This window comes from Acomys russatus, chromosome 18, assembly GCF_903995435.1.
Source record: "Acomys russatus chromosome 18, mAcoRus1.1, whole genome shotgun sequence".
Lineage (NCBI taxonomy): Eukaryota > Metazoa > Chordata > Mammalia > Rodentia > Muridae > Acomys > Acomys russatus.
Genome location: NC_067154.1, coordinates 40509979 through 40531105, shown reverse-complemented (window position 1 = coordinate 40531105; position 21127 = coordinate 40509979). Strand labels below are relative to the sequence as shown.

At 42.5% G+C, this 21127-nt stretch overlaps 1 long non-coding RNA gene across 1 annotated transcript in view; it reads right to left on the bottom strand.

The window, feature by feature from the left end:
* The window catches only part of LOC127202394 (uncharacterized), a 32880-nt gene extending 16062 nt beyond the window's left edge, over positions 1-16818 (bottom strand). The window contains exons 1-2 of the long non-coding RNA XR_007832293.1: positions 16700-16818; positions 9087-9139 (exon numbers count right to left, since the gene is read on the bottom strand). This is a non-coding gene — a long non-coding RNA (uncharacterized LOC127202394). The remainder of the gene's footprint in view (positions 1-9086; positions 9140-16699) is intronic.
* Positions 16819-21127: the final 4309 nt, after the last annotated feature.

Genomic DNA, 21127 nt, shown 5'->3' with positions numbered 1-21127 from the left:
ACAGTTTCTTTTCCTTCCAGCTCTACCTTCTGATTTACCGTTCTCTTTTGAACTTACTCCACTCAGGTCTGGGTTAGCTTTGTCTCACTGTGAAAACAACACCCAAAGCAAACAACTTAAAAGAAGAAAATAGTTGGTTTTGGTAGATGGTTGCAGAAACTTGGTCCATGATAAGTTGGCCCTACTGTTTTTAGGAAAGCAACACGGCAGAGAAGATCGTGGTCTGATCAAGGGAATAGAAAGAACCAGAAAGAAGACCTGGGTTCCAAGAACACAATCCCAATGACCTAACTTCCTTTCACTACATCTGACCTCCTGAAGTTACACCACCTCCAAACCAGTGGGGAATGCGGTCCTCAGCATATGAGGTTTAGGGGACACTTGAAATCTCTGTCCCTACTTCATGAAACTGCTTTAATCAGTGTCGTCAATGAGCACTTTACCAACTCCAATAGATAACTCTGAGCTGCCATTTGCCTTTGAAGTACCATTTGACAAACCGGACCATCTCACTCTCCTTAGGATGTTTATTATTTCTCTTGGTTCCTCTGGTCCTCTCATAACCTCATAGGCTGATTTCAGCTCCTTGGTTAGGTCATTGCTATTTTAAGATGAAGAGGCCAAGTTCAGTCTATATGTCTCTCCTAATCTGCACTTATCGAGTCACCTTATTTACCCCTATAGCTTTAATATCACCTACGTGCTAATAAACTCTCAGTTATTTTCAGCTCAAAGATAAATCTACTCTACTTGAATGTTTCAAGGCAATTCAAACTGCATAACAAACTACCGAAAATGTAATGGCTTACAATAGCAATTGTCTTATTATAGGCTGCAAATTTGAATAAACTAGATGGTCCACCAAGGGATGCTCACGATAGTTAATTGATGATGTATAGAGCATTTTAGAGAGCCAATATGGCTGCTTTCCTTTAAACATTGAAAGGCATGGTTACATAATAGCATAGCCCACTGGTGGTTAAAAAAAAAAAAAAAAAAAAAAAAAGAAAGAAAGAAAGAAAAATTAAGAAACTTCATGACTATCTAGTTTGGCCTGTAAGGTTGTCTATGGGAGATTGTCTCGATTATGTTAACTGATCTAAAAAGACTCAGCCCACCAAGCTGAAGATCTTGGACTATGTAAGGATAAAGAGTAAGCTGAACAGTAAGAAGTGTGCATTCACCAATTTCTGTTTGCTCTTGACTATATATGTGATGTGACTAGCTGTTTCAACTTCCTATAGCTTTGACTTACCTGCGATGATGGCTTAACTCTGACATTGTGAGCTATAATAAGCCTTTTGTTCTTTACATTGTTGTTGTTGTTGATAGTGTTTTTTTTTGGGGGGGGGGCATGTTTCAGAGTATTTTATCACAGCACCAGAAAGACAGTCAAAAGACTCTTGCTTAATAATCACTAAAAATTTCAAGAACTCAATATGGTGGACATTCTTTATGTAGCTGTATAGCTGTGATTCCTGGGTCATATTCTGTAGAATCATGGAATAGGCAGATTAAAAGACAAACTCTTAATCCCATTCCAGAATGACCAAATCCTGATTTAAGACTTGATGATCTGTTAGTGTCTATTAACACACTAGCTTTTCAGTAAGAGTCCCTAAAATAAACTAGGCGGTAGCCTGAAAACTGCCCAAGGATAATATTTTAAGAAAGAAGGTATGCCATTCTCACACTCATGTATTTGCTTCTTGTGAATCAAACAAATAATGAATACTTTTGATATTTCAAAATGTTACTTGCTGATTTATTTTATTAAAACATATACAGTAAATGCCTGCTATGAATGAAGAATAGAACTGTTTCCCTTTATGATAATAAACTAGGATGCACTGGTTATATAGTCCTAAGGATTTTTGCAGTTTGTTTTTTGTTGTGGTTGGTTGGTTGGTTGGTTGGTTTTGCGAGACAGGGTTTCTCTGTGTAACCTTGGTTGTCCTAGAACTCGCTCCATAGGCCAAGCTGGCCTCAAACTCAAAGATCTGCCTGCCTCTGCCTTCCAAGTGCTGTGACAAAAGCTGTATGCCACCACCACCTGGCTTAGTCCTGAAGATCTTGGGTACAGTAGGTACCAAGTAGGTGAAATTAATTACAAAAATTCTTCCAATTTTATTTACAATTGGACTCAGACATTTTGTAGATTTATATTCTGCATCATATGTATACTTCTAAAATTACGGAATAATATTTGAGTTATTGCATATTGATAGAATGCAGAAGGCTCCTCCCCAAACTTATTTTTTTTCTTTGTATGGTGCTAGTCAATGATTCATAAGAACCTGATAGAGTGTTTTCCAAACAATTTCTAGGCCCTTTCCATTTCAGTAGGTTTCACTCAAAACATTATTCCAACCTTGGAAGCCATATATCATCAATGAAAGAGCGACAACATAGAAGGAGCCTGGGTCCTTGGATGGTCACATGGAGGAAAGAGTATGTCAGTTTCTCTATTAATGAGATGAAACTTCTCTGTGACTATATCACTGTGTATTGTGGTATTTGTTACAACATCAGTCTTTACCTTAATATTATAAATATTTCACTCTTCCTCAAAATCCTTGATAAATCAGTGATTGGCCAAGGAAAATATAGATGTTCCATATAGTCGAGGCTTTGTACATATATACACTCTTTCTGAGAGGTATGTAGGCCACCATTATGCCTCTCTGATATGCATGAAAACACTGGCTGCTTAAGGTATCAACCATTTTCACACACACAACTACAGTGTTAGAGCAGTAATACCCATTGTGACCAAGTTTGGGAAACCATGAGGAAACAGCCTGGCAGCCATCCCAAGAGAGCCAACAACCACCCTTCCCTACAGTGTCCTGCCACTGTAGGCACTAGGTGCTGTGCTACTGTGCTAGATGTCAGATCACTTCTCATGCTTTTTTTTTTTTTTTTTTTTTTTTTTTTTTTTTTTTTTTTTCTAGAAGATAATCCAGGCTCTGTCCCCAACAAGAGTTGTTTGTATATCTGGAGGTTTTGTGTGTGTATGGGGGCGGGGTAGTGATTGCTTATATAGTTAATAGTGTGGTGGCCCGCCCACTCTGAAACATATAATTAAATGTACTAAAGATTTTAGGAGACAGTTGGCTTTTTTTTTTTTTTTACTATTTTATATTATGTTATATAAGAGACATGAGGTACTGAGGCAACAAGTGAGAGACTTGTCCCAAGCCACAGGGCTGCAAGCAGAATTAGCCCTGGAACTCAAGGGTTCCTATAGTAATCTCCTCTCTGATAATGAACAGGGTCTGAGTTTGTACATGCAAATATCTCCCTAAACATCAACTGTCACAGAAATGCAAGCCCAAAAATGACCTCTCCATCTTCTCATCCCAGGAGTTTTGGAAAAGAGAAAGATTCAGTCTGGGTCCTTACTGCCATTTGACGCCACGGGACCCTTCCAAACTGCTAGGTATGGTCTTAGAGCTTCTGGCGAAAGTGAATTAATGGCAAGTTTCCTGAGCTGCAATTTATGCCCCAAACCAATATAAGTTCTGCCTTCCTTTTTGTTGGTCTTTCTTAAACATCCCAGAGTTACTCTTCCTGTTCATTCCTAGTAAGGGTTTCTTTGTCTCCTAGTCTCCTGACGCCTTGTCTTTCTGAAATGTCGCATGTGACAGTATTTATTTTGGCTCGCCAACAGTTTCCTTTCACAGTGACCTGGCCAACATTTTGTTCAGTTGGTCAATTTGCTAACTGGGAATGTTTGAAGATAAAATGTTTACATATTGGACGTATTGCCTGTTTATGTGTTGCCATGTCCTGTTCTCATTGGGTGACTTAATTGGGTGAGTTCTTTAACCCTCCTAAATGTGCTTTCTGGCCAGTCCTGCTGGTTGTTGACTGACACCAAAACGTTCTCTAAGACATTGTGTCCTTCGATCTTTTGTTTCTTCTTAATCTTTTCATTCCACCTGATCAGGGAATACCTGGTTTTTTTTCTGCAGCCTCATGGGATAGTTTATCACTGAAAACAAGCCTTCTCTTTAGCCCCAATTACCTTGAATTTGTCAATGCTCTGTTAATGTGTTTCAAAACCTTGTGGTAGGATGCAATGCTTCTGCCCACTACCACAACATGTGTTCCAGTTGCCATGCCTTTTGTCTACCCCACAGTACTAGACATGAGGCTGGATGCTTTTTGTGATCCTAAAGCTAAAGATTGAGTCTTTCTAGAATTTCCTTCATGTTTCTTTTATTGGTTTTTGTTTTCTCCTTTCCCAACTTGGAGATCACTTCATTTTTTTTTTTATTCCTCCAAAGCCAATGAATGTCACAATTCAAACTAACATGGCTTTATTTATTTATATACTTTGTGTGGATTTGTACACATGCATGTGCTCACTGAACCTAGGCTTGCTGAGTTAGGAAGCTCCAGGGTTCAGCAAAAGATCTGTTTCTAAAAGTAAGGCGATATGCAAGTTCATACAGACCCATGCATACACACAAATCCAATCCAAGTGTGTGCATGTACACACACACACAGAGAGAGAGAGAGAGAGAGAGAGAGAGAGAGAGAGAGAGAGAGAGAGAGAGAGAGGTGAGCAAGAATATAAGACATGGAAATGTTCCTTTCAGCACACAGTGATCTATTAAATCACTTGGAAATTGGCCAAAAGACTAAACTGATCATGTCTTGTAATTATCATTATCAAATTACTACTGGGTCTTCATCTATTTACTCATTCACCCCAGACTGAGCTTAGTCTCTCCCTTGCTACTGTGGTGGCTTTTTAATTCATAATCTCTTTCTTCGCCTTGAGTCTTGCATAAAGCTTCCCTCAATCCCTTTAGACTGCACCCTTCAAATCAAACCTCCACTGAACCCCCATAGATCCCTTTCCAAATTAAATCTCTAAAATTAATCTCTCCCATCTGACCCTCCCCGCCCCCCATGGTTTCCTCATCCTCCAGAATACAGTTTAAGCCCTGGAGGCTGTCCCAGCCAGCCCTTTGACATTGGTCTCTTGCTTTTCTCTCCAGCGTCATTGCTTTGCCCACACATTTGCCTGCTCATGCCCACATTTTTAAAGCTTAGGAGAGTCTCAAGTCATCGCATGCTATTGCCATTTACGATGCCGTCATATGACTTGCAGTCAAAGATGCAAATACAAATGCTGGTCTTTCCGAGTTAGCAAACAAGTCTCCATATGCATTGCTGCTTGTTTCATCTCTCCTTACCTGAGTTTGAAATAATCCAATAACCTTTCCCCCTCTACAAATCATTTCCTTAGAGAACAAAGACCCCCTAGCTCACAGCAAGGTAGTGTTTGTTTGATCACCAAGCTCCTGGGGGATTTGCCCATCTCTGCAGTACCAAGAACGAATCCCTACTGCTTGTCAGATTTCTGTGAACCTACAAAAATGAGCTTCCCAGACATCAAGGCACAAAACTCTGGTGCAGAGACAGAAAAACGTCACAGCACAAAAGGGCATTCAGAGCACTTGGAAACAAGTGTGCTGTGTGAGAGGCAGGCTCACTAGGTACAGAAAGTTCAGCCCTCCTTTCCGAAGAGTGATCCTAGTTTTCACGTGACAAAAACAAATGATTGTTCTTCATTTGCTGGCTGAAAATAAAGTGGCAGGAAACAAAGTGTACCGGAGTCAAAGAATTGGCATCTAGAAGGAGAGCCCGTCCTCCCTTCGCTCGCCGCCCATTGTCCAAGCATACAACAGCACAGCCAGCCTTGGCTTTCTCACTTTCCCAGATCATATATCTTTACCATGAGTTGAGATTCTGACTGAATCACAGAAACCCATCAGTTCACTTAATCTTTGTCTGCTTTAGCTAGCTCACCATGTGCTGCAGGAAAGCCAGGACTCTGCTCTCAGTTCAGCGCCATGCTGAGCCTTTGCCTAGAACCCATGCGCCTCTGTTCTCATGACACAGGAATGCAGACAAGCAGTAAAATGATCCTGGACAGCTCCCCACATCTTTAGCAAAGGAAGTGGGGTGGCAGGGAGGGGGTAAAGAGCTTCCACTTTGCTGAGACTCACAGCCAAACGTTTGGGGTAGAGCACAGGGAGTCTTATGGAAGAATTGGGGAGTAGAAGGACCTGGAGGGGACAGGAGTTCCACAAGGAGAGCAATGGAGACAATAAATCTGAACAGGGAGGGGGGTGGAGTTGGGGGGGAGGTCCACAGAGACTGATGTGCCAACCAAGTGCCGTGCATGGCCAGAACCTACATCCTCCTGCTCAGATGTAGTAAGTAGGCACCTCATTCTCCTTGTGGGTCCCATAATACGGGGAATATGAACTACCTCTGACGTGGACTCTGGTGCCTGCTCTTTGATCACTTCCCCTGGCAAGGATGCCTTAACAGGCCACAGAGGATAGGATCCAGGTGGTCCAGATGAGACTTGATGGGCTAGGGTCAGATGATAGGGGAGGGGGGGGGGGTTCCTGCTTTCTGAGGACTAGGGGATGGGAGGAGAGGGGGATGAAGGAAGGAAGGTGGGACTGGGAGGAGATGAGGGAGGGGGCTACAATCGGGATATAATTACATTTTAAATAAAAAATTTTATAAAGGAGCTTGCACTTTCAGTTACCTTCTATAATCTCTCATACATCAAGAGTTTTAAAAGCAGTTTTGTTTTTGTTTTTTTGTTGTTGTTGTTGTGGTGGTGGTAGCGGTGGTGTTTTTTTGTTGTTGTTGTTGGTGGTGGTGGTTCTTTTTTTGGGGGGGGGTTTGTTTGGGTTTTTTGTTTGTTTGTTTTTTTGTTTTTTGTTGTTTTTTGGTAAACAATGTATTACCGCTGTCAAGGTGCAGCTGTGGACCCTGAATCCAGAAGGGTTTCACTCACGTGACAGAATCAGGATAGAAAATAACATTCAGAGGACAAGCTCTTTTCCTCCCATGTCAGCTGCTTCTCAGAAAAGAGGTATGGGGCTCTTGTGATAATGCCAACTTTCAGGAAACAAGACATCCAAATACGGAAACTGATTGTCTTTGACTCTGACACCCTCTTTGCACAGTACATGGTGAAATAGATTGTTCAGAGAATAGACAGGACTTCTTATAACTTCCATTTCTGTTCCCCGACTGAATATTAGTACAATGGGCATGTCTCTCTATGAGCAAGTTTTTTTGTGTTTGTTTGTTTGTCTTAAGAAAAGGTGTTTTAACTCAATGAACAGCACCAGGGTGAGGAGATACAGTAATAGGTGACAGGAAGATACAGAAGCCACACCATCGCCAAGTTACATAGCTCTGTAACCTCAGATGATGGCCTTTCTTTCGGCATTGCTTTATGATGACAAGTGACGTACAAAACCATCATTACCTTTGTATTATCTCGACCGATATCACATGCCCAGGCAACCCAGTGACATTCAACAGAACTCAACTATTGCAAAAATCTCTATCTCGTGGCACCAGAGATCAGTATTTCACTGGCTTTTTTGTTTTTGCTTAAGTATTTCATCCCAAACAGTCTTTTGCGAACACCTTTCAGCAAGACGTGTACTGTGTAAGCCATAGCGATGGGAAATAGAAAACATAACAGATATACACATTGGGTTATCCCTCCCAAATCAGGCATTCTGATATCTCAACTATCCTTACCATAATAAAAATCAAACACACACACACACACACACACACACACACACACATTTTGGAACATAGTAACAATGTTTTGAATGGTTTGTGGGTCTTTTTTTGAAACTAGAAGTGTAGCCATAGTATGCCTCTGTTTGATGTGTTCCAATGACTACCCATTGCAACCGTGACAATAAATTGCTTTGCTTCACTTTGAATCTTCACGTAAGGGTTTTCCCTGCCATCCAGGTTTGCCTGAAACAATCCCTTCTCAGAGACATTTCTCTGGTGACTTTCTTAGACAAAGACTACAATACTTTCCTCCTATACTTCTTAGCAGTGTTATTAATATGTTAAATATGTTTAAATGTATGTTATTTATCCCCATCACCATTACCAATGCCTTGCTCAGAACAGTGCTCTGTGACCTTGGTGAATGAGCCAAACAGAGGACATTTTGAAATTGTCACATGAAAAGTTAATAAGAACAGAAAGTATCACTCAAGATGGAGTCAGTCAACAGTCAACATTCTAGGATGGAGTGGGAAGAGGTTCACAAATCCCCCATCTCTGAGGAGTTATTGACAGTGACAGCTTCTGGGGAAGGCAGACTAGATTTTCTTTAAGGGTGTGGCCTCTAGTGAGTCAGCCTCACTCCACTGAGTGGCTCCATACCAGGAATATATGGACAGCACAAATCAGAGTCCATGGGTTATTAAGACAAACAAACAAAAAATGGGGGGGGCATGAAGTTGGGTGTCAGGGAGGTAGGCATGAATTGTAGAACTTAATAGGAGGAGTAGGGTGCCAGGACTTTGTATGGCCTCAGTGACGGATCTGATTGGGGTTTCCAGGGAAGGAATACATGGGTCTGAGGCATTAAGGTCCTTGATATGGCCACACACATGTTAAACAACATATTATTCACTCAGGACTTCACACACTGCCTGCAGTGGAGGGTGAATATGATCAAAATACTTTGCATGAAATTCTCAAAGCAATAATAAAACAGTAGAGAAAAAAAAAACTAGAAAGCACCAGCATCATTTATGCCACGACTTTATTTTTACATTCCATGTTTTTATGTCATTTTTTATCCCCTATTTTCATATTGTTACTTTAATAAGAAAAAAAAGTGCAGTTGCTGATACTTAAGTGACAGCCCTGTCACTGGAAACAGAGAGAAAGCTAAGACAATGTTTTCAGTGCATCTAACCAAACATTAACATAATTATTACTATTTGCCCAAACAATTTTTCTTTTAGGATTTCATAGTAGATAGATGTTTCTATATGCTTGCAAAAGAAGCATACAGGAGGAAAGATTTGAATAGCAGAATTGGTTTTTAGAGCTTCAAACTAAAATCCAAGTCTTCTTCAAAGGAGAATGGGTAGAGAAGCAGTGGAGGATTGATACAGCTTGGTGGTAGGTTGCTTATCCAGTGTACATGAGATCTTGGGATTGAGCCCCCAACACCAAAACATAGGAAAGAAGAAAAAAAGAATTATCCATACCATCAATTACAGCAAAGACATTAAAAGGAGCAGCCCAGTTTCAAGATGTATTTCTGCAAAGACAAAAAAGAGTAATAAGAACAAAGAGGCTGGTGGTTCAATTATTCACATAAGATTATTCTGTTTACTAAAAATGAAACAAGTACCTATGTGTGTTTGCATATTTGTTCATATGTATGCAGCAAAAGAGCTAGGAGGTTCCTCATTGAATTGCTAATACTGATTACTTCTGACAGGATGAGATGATAGAAGTGGAGAGGGTAGGAAATGGAACTTTGATATGTTAAATACTGTGATATTGGCTGAATCTGAACTTTGACTATCATAGCTCAGGAATGAATCTGTTTCTAATAATAAAGGACAGTTATCTCACTTGGTTAAAAATTAGCCATGTGACATGTTGAGTTTCTATTAGCATAGTCAGAAAAGTTCCAAAATGCATTTCTATGCAGTAGTTTTTACCTATACAGAAATGAATGTTGAATAGCTGGAGAAGTGGACTATAAAATATATCAAATGTTCTGTGAAGTGCTAGAATTTGAGCTGGACATCAAATTAATGTTAATATGCATGTCAGGTTCAATTCTTTTTTATTAGAGGCACTACATGTGAGACTGGAGAGGTAGCTTAGTGGTTAAGACCACTGGCTGCTCTTCCAGAAGACACGAGTTCAATTCCCAGCACCCACATGACAGCTCATAACTGTCTGTGATTCCTGCTCTAGGGGACCCAACACCCCCAGACAAACATATTTATTCAGGCAAAATACCAATGCACTTGAAATAAAATTTTTTTTAAATAATAATTTTTAAAATGAAAGCACTACATGTGTGCAAGTGTGAGGGAAAGTAACACTGAGGCTTTTCGATATTATATTTATAAAGTTTCATTTTATAGTGAAAGAAATTGTCAATTGAGTCAAGGAGTCAATGATAAAGTTGTTATAAAATGTTGGTATTATCCATGACATTTCTGCTTGAGGGACAATGCCCAAAAGTCACTGATACTTGCACTTGGGAATCATTAAGAGAAACAAAGGTGACTAGAATAGAAGCACTGTCATTGGCTACAATAAGTCTGCTAGTCTTCAAGCTACTGAAAGACAATGGGCAAGCATCACCTACGTAGAGAGAGGGGGATAATTGAACATGCACGTAGGTAGGGCTTAGGGATTCATCTGAAATCTCAGAACAGCACACAATTTACAATGTATGATTTGTATCTCTGGAATTTTCTCTTAATATTTTCGAACTTGGCCTGGTTGCAGGTACCCGAAATCACAGACAGACAGTTAAACCGCAGATAAGGGAGTGTTTGTTGTATTTCTACGTCACCACAATCAATTGCAGAACATTTTTTATCAATGAGAAAGAAACCTTGGTGCCATCTAACATTCATTGTCCTTCTCGCTCCAATGGTAAACTTTGCAAACAAAAGCAAAGTAGTAACTATGGAAAGTAAGATGGGAGGATGAACGACAGACGCTAAAGAAGCGTGAGCAATTGGCAGGAAGAGAAAGGAAAACACAAGCAAATTCCTACGAGCTTGGGGAGAGTATGAATCAGTGACACGCCCACTCTGCATCCCTATTTGAGCAGATCTCCCTGTGAACCAATATAGATGCGCTCCCCGAACTGCGAGAATCACCTCTTACAAGGCAGGAAATGGCGGATATCACTTCAAGAAGAGTATATCCCAACCTATGTAAGCATAACTTGTCAGAAAATTAAAAAGGAAGGAAGGAAGAAAGTAGCCTGCCAGACTACTGCCATGGCTTTGCTGATTAAAGCCAGAGACTGTTTCATTACTTAGGCACTGAGATTTCAGCTTCCAGCTAAGATTCTTTTACTCCATCCCAAAAGGGGTCTCCAGTCCTGAGGTGTTGATCAGATTTCCCCACTATGTTTCACAGCATTGTCAAGAGTAATGCTGCGTGTAGCTCAAGCTTTTAAAGGCAGGAAGATTTCTTATGTTTATACAACTCTCTCCTTCATCTGATCCAGTAACTCAGGAAAGATCAGTCCAGGACAAAGGGTCACAGAAACTGTTCCGGCGTCTTCGCCTTCCAACCTCACAGGCTGAGGGAGCACAGTGAAGTTAATGTCAGCCCTCCCAAGTTGAAAGATAGTACTCAAGCGTTGCCAGCTGCGATCGCGCTTCCTTCATCTAAACGTTTGCACCTTTCAAGGCAACAGAAGTTTAACTGGAGAGATAAGACAAGGAAAAACACTGAGCAGTAACTTTTCCACAGGCCTGATTTTCCCAGAGGCGAAAGCCAAGGTGATGGTTACTTTCTCAGCTTTTGCGATAATTGCTAGTGGATGGAAGGAGGGAGAGAGAGAGAGAGAGAGAGAGAGAGAGAGAGAGAGACAGAGACAGAGACAGAGAGACAGAGACAGAGAGAGACAGAGACAGAGAGAGACAGAGAGACAGAGAGACAGAGACCGAGACAGAGACAGACAGAGAGAGACAGAGACAGAGAGACGTTTGTATAGCTGGAAAAACCTTCACAACATGGTTGAAAGGCATGGAGGTAGCAATTGTTTGGGAGAGTTCCCTTAAGGACTATGTTGCTAGGCGGCTGATAAATACAAATAAACAAGATTGACTATAGGAGAACCGAGTCTGAACATGACTTTTGGGACAAGGAAATCAATAAAATGCCAGTCAGTGAGGTAAGAAGAATAAGCTGAAACATGCGGAGTTTACTTGCGTTCTTTTTTTTTTTTTTTAAGAAGTGATTACACAAAGACAGGTACAGTGAGAACTCACTGGCATAGAAAATGGGAGACCAGGAAGATGAGGGGAAGTTTGTTTTAAAGGTGAGGTTAAAAGAAAAGGGCTGAGCCAGCCTGTGAGCCAACTCACCACGTATTTGTTCCGCTGCAGTTTGTTCTGTGGGATAGCCTTGGGCCTTTGGTTACACAGATCGGCTGTTTGTAGAAAAACTGCACTTTGGGGACTGGATCAGATTCCTCGTGGCTTTGAATAAGACTCCAGGACAATAGTTTTGTGGACAACACTTGCTTGGGTGGCTACATTCTTCCTGCAAGATCCACGGCAGTATCCAATGATGAGGCCTTGGACAGCTCACCAGTGTCTGAGAGAGAGAGAGCAACGCACTTCCTAGGCAGCTTGGTCCTTACGACTTACCTCGGTCATCTCTCAACATCCTCCTACTCAGATGTGAACTAAGTGCTTCATCCTAACCTAGGATAAACTCACCATTACCTACTCCAGTATCAGACAAAACGTATGAAGGAACAACTGCTGTTCTTGCCTGCCTAAAACGATGCCCTTATATTTTTTCTTCTTTCTCAAGGCCCACTCCCTCATGAATCCTCTTTGCTCACATTAGCCCTAAAGGACTCTTTCTGCCCTGATATCTATTCTCTGTGGTTTGAGTGACAGCCTGGCCTTGTATGGTTCATTTTATGGCTATGTGCCTTATCGCTCCAATCTGACTATAAACTCCTTAAGGTCATGGACTGAGACACATTCACTCAAGTTTTTATGTCCCCAGGGCTTAACAAAATGTTCAATAGATGTTTGTTACTAGTTTTATATGGATGAAAAAAGGACAGACACTATATCAAAGAAATGGCAGTTGCTAAAACAAATGTAAAGCAATGGCTGACACTGTTCCAACTTCAACAATCCTCTTTCCTTTACTCAGGTGTTCAGAGGGCCAAGGCAACACAGATATGTGATACTCCACAAGTGGCTTCCAGTATCAAGGTAAGGACTTCCATAGCAGCCAAGTGGAAAGAGAGGGAAAAGCCAAATTCCAGTAGCAGTTATTTTTCCTTCGATATGTGAAGAAATTGTACACATCACTGTTGAGGACATTGTTTTCTCTAAGATCTACCTGCAATGGAATCTGAAAGCTATAGTCAAATAGGCACTCAATCACATCTCAGCTATGACTCTGTTACCAGGGCAAAGGGAAGGAAAGTGGCTTTAGTGGACAAGAGGCATCCTCACCACGGACATTCTTTACCTGCATCACTAGTCAACTCTTCAACTAGTGAGAATGTATGTTCCATGCTGAGCTAGGACCAGCCTTCTTGTATGATGTTGGCACAATCTGGAAACACCTTGCAATCTCAATAGGAATCTTAATTCTCCCAAGCACCACACTTTGTAGATGATTTCGCATCACTATCTCTTTCTCCCACCCTTCTCTGTCCTTTTAGTAGAAAGGGACACCCCTATCCTCTCCAGGGATGACCAAGTGGCATATTTTCCAGTCTGGGGCAGATGAGAACCAACTCTGTTGCTGTAGGTCAAAGAGACAGGGATGTGCCATCCTTTCAGTTTCCTGAACTATTATGTTTCCAAGGCTACGCTCACTATAGTCTATAATAGATGTACCCAGACAGTGGCCCCAGATCAGCCACCCATACTCAAAAGCAACCCATTTAGTACTCAATTTAATTCAATTCTAAAACATCTATTGATTGCATAAGACTAAGTGGCTACTGAATATTTTTAAGCAAGAATTCTTGGCCTAAACTTACTTAGAATCCCATGAATGGAGGTGGATACAAGCAACAAACTCTATTCCAAAGCACAGTCGAGTGAGTCTAACTTGAAGCACAAGCAAAGTACTGGAAAACTCGTGGCCAAATGAAATTCAGTCTATGTCGACAGACAGGAAAGACTTGAGAACATACTGCAGTGAAAACGTTTTCTGGAGGTGACGGTGTGTGATCAGGCCCTCGGTGGATGAGTGGCACTTAACAAGTGGCAGAGAAAGAACGCAAAGACATAGGGGTGGAAGCAACATGATGTGTGTCAGGGTGGAGGACAGAGTGCAGATACTTGGGATGAAGGACGTGTGACCAGAGGGACTTTGAATGGATGCAAAGGGCTCCACCAACAGGACCAGGCAGGATGGTGAGGAATGGCTGAAGAACGTAGGGGCTTGATGAGTTCCTAGTGGAAGGAAAATAGCCCCATGATTGTGAGAGGATAAGATGACGGAGAAGGAAGACTAATGGAAAGCCAAGACCCTGTACCTGCTAGCCACGCAGTGTGCACTTCAGCGTTTGGACTAGGAGAAAAGTCCTCTCATTATCACCGCATGACAGGGTAACGACAGAACTCACACTCTAAGTGCTAAGTCGGAAGGGATTTGATCCCCACTTGTGCTAGCGGCACAGGCAGAGCCCCCCTGCCAGAAGAACCTCTGCTCTACATGCTTGCCTACAGTGACAGTAATCCAATCGGGACATACAGAGGGCACTGCAGGAGGATCAAAGGAGACTCTACAGGCTGGGGAGGTCGCTCCATGGTAGACTATAATTTCGAGGAGTCTGAGATTGGAGGAGGGAAAAGGATGAGAATTCTGCTTAGTCACAGTGAATTTTGCGTGTGTGGAAGAGAAAACTATGAGAGTATCAAACCACCCCTGGGGGCCTGAAGTCTGAGCATTAGAGGAACGCATCGAGAGGTGAGTTATAGAGCGTTCACATTTGTGGATGCCATGCCTGTCAGCTAAGCATGGGAAAACCAAACAGCGTGTGAATGCATACAGCAGAGAAGCAGGTAGCTGCCTGAGCAAGCTCTCATCAACTGATTCAGAAGAAAAATTCAACTTGATTGACTAGCCCGTATTATACTGACAGCAATAAATCCTTCTGGCAAAGCCAAATTTGGTTCAGCTTTAAAGCTGCATGATGTGTTATCGCTTTGCATACCAAAGTATCCATATATCTTGGGAAAGTATCAAAAATTATGTTTTTCCTTTCGGAGACTGGAATGTAAAGTACCCACCGGATCTTCCTGGATGGCGCCTGGCTGAATACAGTCCTTGTTAGTCCACATAAGCTGCTAAATATCTAGTTGAGTCAAATTATGGGCTCTTTGCACATGGAGTTTTTTCCACTTGATTTCTGAGCACTGGGGCAATAAATGTGACTCAGAGCTTTCTGTTTAACAAGACAGGTATACTTCATGCAGTGGCAGAGAGGCCTGGCAAAAAACTGTTTCTTTGTGCACTAAACCGGAGGCCACAGAGAAACAGAAAGACAGCCTTGAGATTGGGGGTGGGGGGTTAGGGGTAGGGATATTGCTCAGCTGGCAGAGTGCTTGCCTGGATTTGATCCCCAGAACGGCATAAAGCAGATGCCTGTCATCTCAGCACTCAAGAATTGGCGGCAGGAGGACCAGAAATTCAAGAGAATGAGAAAGAAAGAAAAGACAAAGAAGAAGAAGAAGAAGAAGAAGGAGGAGGAGGAGAAGGAGGAGGAGGAGGAGGAGGAGGAGGAGAAGAAGAAAGGCTACTTATGTCTGGCCAGACAAAGCAAAGTCATCTGTAAATATTGGAACGGAAACTACCTGAGGGTGTCAGCCCACGACCTGCACTCTGATCCAGGGACTAGTTTCCCCAAAAGTGACCTGCCCGTTTTACAAAGGCAGAGAGTGACTTCTTTCTCTTTCAATTCTTTCCGCCTTCCTGGAGTGTGAATTTCGAGTTTTTCAGGGGAGCCACCCATGTCCCCTGCTCAGCAATGAGTGGAAACTAAAGGGTGTGGGTAAAGAAAAAGCAGAAACACACACACACACACACACACACACACACACACACACACACACACACAAAGAAAAGAAAAGCCCAAGTGTTCCTTTATTCAGTCTCACCAACCGTCTCACCACGTAGAACGAACAAACACCAGTAAAAGATTAAGGTCAACCAACTTCTTCAGCGCTCAGAGCTGCCAGGTTACTAGGGAGGCTAGGTGCCAAATCGGAATGCATGAACTTTCAGAGTATAGAAACTAGAACGTGAATTAAGCTCATATCACTCAAAAAGAGCTGAATGCATCTGAAACCAAAGTACACTGTCAGCCACCTCCACTCGCTCCAGGCACTGATACCTTGATTAGCTATGCAAGAAGCTACCTGCTATTTTAGAATTATATAAAGTCACCTCAGGGTATCTACAAGCTTCTCACGCACAGGGCCCTGCCTCCCTCCCCCCCCCTCCCCCCCCCCCCATCTCCCTTCTTCTTGGCTTACAGCACAGTCGTGGCCACATCCAGGTAAGTACTATATCACAGATTGTTGCATAAGCTGTCATTATAGCAGCTTGCCTGCTCACAAGAGAACCAGTCAGCAAACAATAATGGTTTGTTGCTACGTACCCCCAAGAAGAAAAGACACTGAGCACTCACAGGGAATAGGACGAGCATGCCCCTAAAAGGTTAGCTAAAAGGGGAGTTTTTTAAAAAGCAGAAAGGGTTTAAAAAATAATCAAGTACTTTTGCTGTACCCCATCTTTGAAAGAAAGAAAGAAAGAAAGAAAGAAAGAAAGAAATCACCTTATTTCTTAAAATAGTAACTAAAGTTATAGGAACAAAAGACTAGCTCACATGATAGACATCTACAGAAGGGAGCTGCCAGCACACATGGTATTACGGGCACTGTGCAGTGCAACATGTTTCTACCTGAGAGAGACACAGATTCTATTTCGATACTAGACTGCTCGAAAACATTTCTACATGAAAATGTGATCGGGATCATGAGGGACTGACAGCTCAGCCTTCAAACGCCAAGGTTAACGAGGGCTTTTGTATACTTTCCCAACTAAATAAGTTGCCACAGCTCACCTTTGACCTGTACTGTCCTTAATCTTTGCCCAGGGAAAGGTGGAATGGTTCTGGCTAATCGAGCTCTGCCAAAAGAAGTGCTGAGCACCCCCAACAGCTTCCACCGAAACCGCCTGCCTTAATCACTCACCTTTCATCTTCTCAGATTTCCAGTGTAACGATTCAAACTGTGTGGAGACTTCTCAGGCTTCTCCCCCTCCCCCCCACACACCAATACCCCCCTACCCAGCCCCCTACCCCCACCCTCTGCACACTTCCCCAAGACTTGACTGTTCACATGAGAAGAAAAAAAAAATGCCAGATTTCTGTTTCTGCTTATTCAGCCCTAGGTCCTAGTGGCAGCCACCAAAAGGATTTCTCGGAGCTCAGGGTTCCACCTGACCTCAACTCAGCTTGTAGCCCCTTACAACAGGCAGCTGCACCCACCGCTGTTAGCATGTAAAGTCCAATCTGCCTTGAGGCCTTAATAAAAAATAATAAAAAAAAAACTCTCTTTACTCCACATTCGATTATGAAGCATGCATTTATATTTCCAGCTGCAAGAAAATTCTCATGCAAATAAATCCCTTTGACCTGAGGTAACCACATGCAGGTTAGAAAAAGGAGTCTAGTGATGACTGAACGGGACCAACAGCACCTTCGACCATCTGCGGTTTACTACTGAGACATAGGTGAATCCGAGCAAGGCAACCTTCTCAGAGCCTGGCGTGGATGACTTGAGCGGGGACTACAGAATGAGATAGCCTTTCTCTTTGTGGCTCATGAAAGTAAAGAAGTCGACTAAAATCCCAGCTTTTACCACTGTGACAAGAAGATAGGCTGGCTGGTTAAAAATTCTGAAAGTGGAGGCTGTATAAGCTATTAAAAAAATGGATACAAAATTTCAGCCATTTTTGCTACCTTTCTTTCAAAATTTCAGCTACTCTGAAGTTCAAGTCTTAATTCAAAGGTTTTAGGGAGGGCAACTTGGAATTGGAGACTCCTTTCTGCTCAGAAGTTGATAAGTCACCAGGTAAGGTTCACAATTGAGAAAAACAATAAAGGTGGGGTAGCCCATAACGACAGCACCACCACCACCACCACCACCCCTACCCCCCACCGCGCAGCCCTTAGCTCCTTCCTCCAGTTGGACTGCGATTCGCCCTGCATAGTGTGCAGGGAGAGCCAGGGGCATTTTTCTAACACACTGGTGCTCGGGCTGCGAAGCCTCCATCAGTATCCCCTCCATCAGTATGGCCTCAGCTGTAGCTAGCAACAGGTAAATGTGCTAGAAAGGCTCCCCTTGTCCCTGGAATCCAAGAGAATGCATTGTCGTTGGATAATACCTTATGTACTTGTCCCATAGATATTTACTCATGGCATGCTCACTTCTTCAGGACATACGCCATCACAGTGAAAACACACTAAAAGAGGAAGTCAGGCACTCCCTACCCCTCCCCCCCTCCCCCCCTCTCTGAGTAAATACATTCTAATTACAATTAACTGGCAAGCTGTCATTTGAAGGCTGCCTTTGACTGTGGTCAAGCCACGACATACAGGGTTGCAGGAGGCTCCAAAAACCCTGATTCCTCTTCTTGTCTTTTTTTTTTTTTTTAGGTATGTATTTTTCTAGAGCCTGCGTGTGCCTATTCATAATGGGGGTCTCACGTGCCGCAGTGTGTTTGAGGCGGATAAATGTCACTTTGTGGAGTCAGTTCTCTCCTCCAGGGATGGGATTCCAGCCACCAGGCTTGTGCAGCGAGTATCGTTACCCACTGACTCACCTGCTGGACCCCTTTTTTTCCAGCTGCTTCATTTTCAAATGGGCACCGACAAATGAATCCGTGCAAGACACACTTCCAGGCTGGAGAAGTAAATAAAGCTCCCTACGTCATCTGTCTGGGTTCCTGATAGAACCGTCACTGCATTCCATTTACAAATGAATGATAACTTTAGGTATAACCAGGCAAATATATATTGCTCTCCCTTCACAAAGTACAGAGCAACATCGTAGATTTGATCAGCAGCGTTTTATTACAAAATCAGCAGGCATTAACTAGCTATGTGACTCAGGATGAGGTGTAGAGCTGCTGCTCTCAGGCTATCTAAAAAGGAAGAAAAGTTCATTAAAGTTCGGTCTCTGAGAACACACATCTAAAAACTCAGAATTTATTAAAAGATATTACTCAGTCTCTCTAACGGTATGTTCCTTAGACTCTGATTTTCGCCGAGACTTCAGGAACACTTGATCATATCAGTCTCGTCAAGGGGATCAGGCCGTTGTAATCGCGCCATTCTCTGCTCTCTGTTTATCACCACGCAGCAGGGGGATGGCTTGAAGTGTTTATTATTTCTGAAGATACAGTCTCATATAAACAGGAGGAAGAGAGCTTCTCCAAGGTGACACTGGTTAAGCACGGAGATCCGCAGGAGGTTCGCTGGGGAACAGTGGAGAACCCCCTGCACCAACTAGACGTTCTCTCGTATAAGATGTCACTTCTCCCCTTCACACTAATGAGAGAGGACTGGACCAGAGTCTGAAAGGAGAGGAAACTGCCGTTAGGTAAACATGCTAGCAGACATCTTTTCAAAAATGGATCGAGTGTCTCTAATCCTACATCCTGGCCTCCAGAGGATTTATGGCTCTTATTTTCTTTTCTCTCTTTCCTTGTGGGGCTTGCCAAAGTAGACTTCATCTCTGCCTTAAAGCATGCAAACACAGAGTTCTGTCTTCCCCGATGAAGCAAATCTGTGCCAAGAGCAAGCTGTAATGACAACGTTCTGTGCCAAGGAAAGGACAAGGTGATTGTCAGAAAGACCAACAGAACTGCCACTGTGTCCCCTCAACCATTGGAGCTTACAAAATTAAGAGGTAGGCCATTGTCCCCTTCCAGACCTCACTACTGGCACTCTCGGCCTTGCCCCAACTCCAGCTCTGGTATAATACAACAGTGTCGCCGACGGTAAGATGGCTTTGATTTGTCTGGAATGGGCATTCGAGGTTCGGATGCACCGCCCTTTGTTTCTGCTTCATGATGACATGTGCGTTCTCTAAACCTTCCCCTCCTTTTCCAAGAAGGCTGCTTGTGTTCTGTCAAATTTTGAAGGAGCCAAAGCTGTGTCTACCATATGGTGACCTTCACTTCGGAACTGTTCCCCATCACTCCTTAATCAACAGCCTCATTGACCCCCACTCCCTGCCTTCCAGGGGTCCACCCACCCACACTTGTACCTTTCATGGTATGGATATATAAATTGTAAGCCTTCTCACTCTTCTCCTGCCCACCATCCCAGAGAGACCTCCAAATGTCTCTTCGTGTCCCTGATATGTCCTCAGAGCTGCAGGCCTATGCAGTGAGCATACTATTGGACATCTCCACAGGAAGTGTCACCATCTCTCTTTCCTTATGCCTAGTCTTCCTGTGTGGTGTACGGCGTGGCCTTTGCTACTGAGACCACGTCTGTGGAGTCCACGTCTGAGGAGTCACGCTGTCTGCTTGACTTTTGTAACCAAGCTACTTTCCAGTTCTTATCTGTCCTACCTCTTGTTAAACACGTCAACAAATATTTGTAGAGTGTCTACTCTGTGTAAAAATTATCCCCAAGTTTTGGGGTACATAGAATACATTGCCAGAAAAAAAAGGTCCCTTACACCTTGAAGTTTGCATGAGTTTTAGCAGATCACGCATAATGGTGGTGGCGGTGGTGATGACGACGATGATAAATAAGAAAAGTAGACAGCTTCTTTAGAAACTAAAGAAAACAAAAGGGAAAATGTAACTATTGAAAAAAAAAAAAACATCATTGGGCATTTCCGTTGCAACTCGGGTGGCAGTGTCCCATGGCTCAGTCCTTCCTCCCTGTGTCTCCATGGCTCAGTCCTTCCTCCCTGTGTCTCTGTCATTGCTTCTCCCTTCATGTATATATTCAATCTTTGTTTAAAAAATCACACACATAGTGATAAATAATTCTCAAAGTTCTTTCTCTTGATAGACTCCAACTGTATATGTCCAGCTCTCTGCTGAAAAACTCCTCTTAGAGATCATGAAAATACTATGAATTTTGGCTTGTTGAATAGTGATTGGTGAAATTTTAAGCAAAAGGGGAAAATAAAATAGATAGAAAGAAGATGTTCAACCTTCAAATGGCTTCATGGATACTATAAGCATGATCCAGACTGGTCTACATAGAGATATAAGGGGTCTGATTTTATATAAACTGTGAAGAAGAACCCACTCACCAAGATTTCTTTTTGTTCAGAAATAGTTTTTGCTTTGTAGAAATGTTACAAACCAAATATAGAAAGGGTTGCCATAAGTCCTTCACACAATTTTCCCCAACATAACCTTATATGCCTATTATATAATGTTCATAAACATAAATCACAGATTTTATTCTGTTTTCCTATGGCTTTAATTCATATGTACATTACAGACTTTCTTCTCTTTG